Consider the following 6,162-nt stretch of genomic DNA (forward strand, 5'->3'; position numbering starts at 1 on the left):
TAAATATTCGCTGCGCTCAATCGTGAGAGATCTTTTCAACACTCGAAGATAAATTTCGTATCTCCGCGCGCCCATGTAATACCCTCTATTAATGCAATGCCATCAGTTTGTTTAGCGTATATGAAAGGGGGTGGGAGGAATTGAAGAGTGTGGGGGTTGGACAAAGAAGACAGTCTGCTAATCTATAATAGTGACGTAACACTGACGTCACTGCAAAACTGAGATGTCACGAACAGTGCAAGGTCGGACTACTACTACTACTACTACTACTACTACTACTACTACTACTACTACTACTACTACTACTACTACTACTACTACTACTACTACTACTACTACTACTAGTACTACTACTACTACTACTACTACTACTAGTACTACTACTACTACTAGTACTACTACTACTACTACTACTATTTACTCACATACTACTACTGCTGCTGCTGCTGCTGCCACTACTACTACTATTGCTGCTACTAGAGTGTCTCAAATACGTAGTGGGATTCTCAAGGCTCAAGAAGCTATCAACCACATCAGAAATAATGACATCACTAGTGACATTTTAAAGTCAAGCATTACCTTTAGGCTAAATATACCTTCCTATTGCTTAAGTAAAACTCGAGAGAACCGCACAGATGGTCTTTAGAACCAGTCAGTCTGATGCATAAGCGTAGCCCATTAGAAAGCAATCGCGCTTTTATCCGTAAAACTATGGGGGTTGACTATGGTTATATAGTTTTCCATTCCCATATGTTGTTCTTGATTGAAATTAATCTTACATACCGGCAATTAAACTGAAAGCTTTTGAAATATGTATTATTTTCAGCGCCCAAATAATAAAGATAAGAGCACAATAATTATAAATGTACACGCCAAACGTTTATTAGGTTAGAGCTGGAGCTGGAGCTGACGTTTTCTGGTGACTAATTCTTTGTTCGTGCTTCTAGAATGCACTATTGATTCAAATTCCAATATAAACCAGAGTATAAACTCTGAATATAAACAATGTTTTGAATAACAATTAGGAACTTTAAACTACAATTTCCGGTAGAAATGATCTAACTGACTTCTAATATAACTGGAACAGCATAGTTAATCAAGCAAGAAGTTTATTGGGTTTTCGTACTTTCATACGCTATATCACACGGACGACATGCTACGTACATTTGATCTACATTAGTTTGGTCTTTATTTGTTGTTAAATAGGTCAAATTTATTAATATCGGTCAAAAAAAGAAAAAGGAAAAAAAGAAAAAAAGAAAAAAAAAAAAAGAAAAAAAGAAAAAAAGAAAAAAAGAAAAAAAGAAAAAGAAAAAGAAAAAGGAAAAAAAAACCTGCTTCAATCGGTCGTCATAACTTTCATGAGGAAGAAACAATCCCAGACTTTGAGGCCCACCTTGGAATCTAGTCTTATTACTGAAATTACGCTCGTCGATCGCGATTTACAAAAAGGTGATTTATCGATCTTTTATCCATGTGTTTTTTTAAATAATTTGTTAAAGTTAGGTGTCATCAAGCAGCAGGGTCCCTCACTCTTCATATGTATTGTAACCAGTACAATGACTTTTAAAACGGTTGCGCATAACTTATTGATTAATTTTCTCGAGTTTTCGATGAAAATAGTAAAAAGAAGATCGATGGTAAGAAAACTTCAAGAGCGGCCACAAAGAAAACTTAGAAATATAGGGGAAAAAAGTACTAGGTAGGCTTCAGAAGTGAGTGAAATCGAACGAAAAAGAAATTAAACAGCGAGCCATCAATTTGTAATTTCCTCCCGTTTGAACTAATTTTCCGTTATTAGAATAACACAAACCAAATGTTGCCCGCCTTCCCAGTGTCAAAGTTCAGCTGAGATTGAAGCCTTGAGTCTAAATATCGCCAAGCGCAATGAATGGTATACGTCGGTTTTAGTTTTATTTTTCATCTCGAATCGATGAAATTCATATATAAGAAATTTTAATTTCCTTTTGGTTTTATTATGAACTGCTGATCAATAGAGATTTTCGCCACCTTATTGACCTAAATTTATAGGAGTGTAATAACTTGTCTTATCTATGGTCACCTGCCTCCTTTGAATTTGTCGTCATCTCAGCAAGATGCTCAGTTTTTTTGTCTAACTGTCCTATTACGAATGTTCATTATAATTTATGACAATGATATATATCAAGTATTAAAACGCGAGCTATTGCTAGTAGGTCTATGATCTTGATAGAGATCGGTCAAAACAGCACCGAGTAATAAAGAAGTTCTAGAATACTGTAAAAACAGCATGAAAACTGAACTAAGAACCGGAGCTTGTATCCTGTTACTAGTAATGGTGGTGGTGGTTCCTGAAGGCTGCGCTGCCTTTGGGATGTTTACAGGACATAGAAATGGCAAGAGAACGCTACAGAAGGTACAAATATTAATTCAGTCCTCAACCAAAGCACATAGAAGCAAATTAGATTAGAATAACATGAAAGGCAGAATGTTTAAAACACATCATTTGCTTCTCTAGGAAAGTTTAGAAGAGCTATGTGCAATTGCAAGAAAGATGGGATGTCGTTTGCCGTATTACAGTCAATTTCCAAATCAAGATCATAAACAAATCTCAAGAAAAGAGCGGCAGAACCAGTCTCGGTGATGCTTAAGTAATGGTATTAACTGGGATCATCATCTTAGAATATTACAATAATTATCTAGACTCGAGGCCTAATGGTAACGTTTATTATTTAATGATGAAAATTTGTTCACTATCTTAGCTATAAAACTACTTTTGTAAGCTCCGTTTTTCATGTTAAATATAGCAAAGTTCTACTTTAATAAAATATCAGTAAATATCTGTATTTAAGTTAAACTATATTATATAGAATATACTGAAATAAATGGGACATGATAGTTTAAACGAGGCGGGGACCGCCGCCTAAGCTTAACTATCTCTATAGTACTGAGCGGAGTTTTTGGTTTCTTCTTGCTTCTTGCCGATGGTAGTTAGTTTCAATAAACAATTACGCCTTTGTGTTTAATTCTCAGTTACACTTTGGTGGTAAAAAATGAGAATGAAGGAATAAAAACAATAGCACTGTATGAACTCGTAACCAAGAAAGTAATTTTATAACAGTGACGCCTAGACGGGGTTCACTTTTACTTGCTTTGGTAAAAGTAATATTCTCAACAACGCTGATGGTGTTTCCAAGAGCACTAATGGAAAAAAACTTAAACACTTATAAAGCGGTTTCTTGAGAGCCTCCGTACTTTTATATCTCAGAAAATTTTCGTTGCCTTTTGTTGTTAATCAATCCCTGAAGTTGTGCGTCCTCAAAGTGTACTCCGGTGACGTTTTACAAATTCATGATGATCATACACCTTGCCCAACACACGCGAAGGAATATAATGTGGGCGCTGTTTTAAATTATATTCACGATTAAAGTAATGTTGAGTATTCCAAGTACTAAGTGAATATTTTCAGCTAATGTTTTTGGCCGGAGGGCGTTGTGCAATTAAGACATTGGAGTTTTCCTGTCATAGAGTTTAACTTGCCCTTTGTTAAATGCTAATGAAAAACCCCATCAAATCTTTTAAAACCCGTAGCGTAAACGGTTTGGTTAATGGGTACCGGATACGAACGACAATTCATTAGCCTTTGTATTCACTGTTTACTTGTGCGACCAAAATTGCACAGTGTTTTGTACTTGTTTCAGGGCCGTAGCCACCGGTACGGTTGTTTTGGTTTCAACCGGACCAACTTTCGGGGAAAAAAATATAAGAAAAATAATAAGAAAATATAAGAAAAACTGAAAACCCTCGAAAACCGGACCAATCAGAAATTTGTGGCTACGGCCCTTTGTTTGTATTTTCAGTTGAAAATAGATTCTGAAGTTACGTTTGGGGGAGTACTCTTTATTATAATTAAACCTTTAGCCAAAAATATTAATCTTCAGTTTTGCGAGTGAAGTCTGCCCAAACCATTAACAACCTTAATACATCTGCCTTTTGACTACCTCTTTACAGTAATATTGTTATTAGCACTATAATTATTAAGCTGACTTTCCGAGAACATCTTGTACGACGACAAGAAAACCCTTTAGCTTGCCATCCATCATCATCAGAATAGAGTCCACAACTGCATCAATATATACTTTCACAAAATGAGACTAATCAAATGCTGCCAACGGCGCTTTGCAGGAGGTACCGGAGAATTGATCATGCTATGAAAGATGTTCTGGGCGGAAAATGATAGGCAGAAGCATCATTGTAACTATCTTTGATCCAATACTCACTGAGGATCTTTAGCTGAGTTGCTTAGTCATTATCATTATTATTGCGAAATTTCCCTTTTGGGTAAAAAAACAAAACAAAACAAAGTGCAATTGTTTCAGGTTAATGACAAACACGCTTGGTTAACATAAAATGTTTTTAGAGGATTTCATTAGAGCTGCTTATAAATTTTTTATGAGAATGAAGGCCGTTAATAAAAAAATAGAAAAACATAAACTGAGCTACTAATGTAACGGATGAATCAGTGGTTTCAACATTATTCAACTTTGCTCACGTGGCCCTTTGAAATAACATCTAATTCATTTCTTTTTGCAAATGAAAAAAATATTTTCTCTTCGGCTTGGCGGTCATTGATGTTTCTGAAGAAGTAAAAGCAATAGGCCGATGAAGTTGGTTTTTATTAATTAATGAATCTCAACAACATGTATAATTTAGGCGATACCCAACTCAACTGATTAACAAAGAGGGGGCAGCGATATAGATAGCAGATGATTAACTGAAATAAAAACGATACATTTGGATACTTTCCACTACTATATAAGCATCTATCTCGTTGAGGTTTATCGGTCACCAACAGCGATAGATAAAGGTATAAAATAATGAAGACGTTTAGCATATTTGCTTTACTTTTGAGTCTTTTTTTCTGGACTAGAGAGGCCCACTGCTACAACATGTATAACATGCAAGGAAAACGAAACACCCAGGTAAGAGAGACAGAGACAGGTAGGGAGAGGAAGAGAGAGAGACAGGAAGAGATGGAGACAGGAAGAGAGAGAGAGAGAGAGAGACAGGATGAAAAAGGACAAGAAGAAAGAGGGAAAAAGGAAAGGGGAGAGACACAGAGACAGGGGAGAGATCACGTGACAGGGAATGGAGAGAGAGAGACAAGAAGGAAAGAGAGAGGAAAGGGAAAGAAAGAGAGAGAGAGAGAGAGCGAGAGGGAGAGCGAGAGGGAGCAAGATATAGACCTTAAAGTTTAAACTATGTTTTTATTTTTAAATAAAGAATAATAATGTTCAGTTCAGTTTTGGCGTGGATCAGGCGTGGATCCTAAGTATCTAAACGCTTTAATTACAATGCCAAAGAGCCAAACTGGGCTTGGCTTTGGGGAAAAAACCTGTATATACGGCATAATATCAATATTATGTTGGGGGAAAAAGGAAAAAATAAATATTTGTTTAATTTATAAATTAAAGGTAGATTATCCTCCATATTGTCAAAAATGTTGTTTTTGTGTGTGTGGAAATTTGCTGCAGATACAACAAGTTGATTATTGATCATTCTTTCGTACTCTTCCATTTCAGAATCGCGAAACATCAAGCAGCTTTTGCATTATTGCAAAAACTAAATGCAACGATGAATGGGTGAACCCCTGTTTAGTCTCATCTGACAAACAACGAAACTACATTGGAAGGCGTCCTGAGAAAGTTGTCTCAAGATGTGAGATGCAACGAAAGAAATATAAAGATAAACATTTTGATAGAAAAGTATGATGACCGTGAACTAAGTAAAATCCGTGCAACGTTTAAAGAAACTAGATCTAATGATCGATGATGTATGTCAAGCATGTCGGGTTTTATGGAGGGGAGTACTAGTAAAGCAAATCCCTGAATGTTTCCTGTACGTACAATTCGCGTTATTCAAATAAATGATTTACATTTGATTTGTTCAGTGTTTTTCCTCTTGCTGCAGTTTATCACGATAAAATATTTCTTTTTCTCTGAATACTTCTCTGTTTCAATATCCCTTAAATAAAGTTATTTTAAAAATTCAACTTCCAACCATTTATGACTTATGCAGGTGATAAGGCTAAAAGCCGACAAGGCTAGCTGAGAAAGTTTAGTTACTTATGTCGGAAATATGACTACACGCTATTGAGTATAGAACAAGCCCATCAGGAGATGT

At 35.8% G+C, this 6,162-nt stretch overlaps 2 long non-coding RNA genes across 2 annotated transcripts; both read left to right on the plus strand.

Annotated features, from left to right (window-relative positions):
• Positions 1-2,179: 2,179 nt before the first annotated feature.
• On the plus strand, positions 2,180-2,926 carry LOC116305403 (uncharacterized). Its single transcript, XR_004198167.2, has 2 exons — positions 2,180-2,395; positions 2,498-2,926. It is a non-coding gene; the product is annotated as an uncharacterized LOC116305403 (long non-coding RNA).
• Positions 2,927-4,777: 1,851 nt separating this feature from the next.
• LOC116305409 (uncharacterized) lies at positions 4,778-5,920 on the plus strand. The gene is made up of 2 exons (XR_004198170.1): positions 4,778-4,961; positions 5,562-5,920. It is a non-coding gene; the product is annotated as an uncharacterized LOC116305409 (long non-coding RNA).
• The last annotated feature ends 242 nt before the right edge of the window (positions 5,921-6,162 follow it).

This window comes from Actinia tenebrosa, unplaced genomic scaffold (assembly GCF_029948245.1).
Source record: "Actinia tenebrosa isolate PJP-AT-01 unplaced genomic scaffold, QUT_ActTen_1.0 PGA_scaffold8__29_contigs__length_14323225, whole genome shotgun sequence".
Lineage (NCBI taxonomy): Eukaryota > Metazoa > Cnidaria > Anthozoa > Actiniaria > Actiniidae > Actinia > Actinia tenebrosa.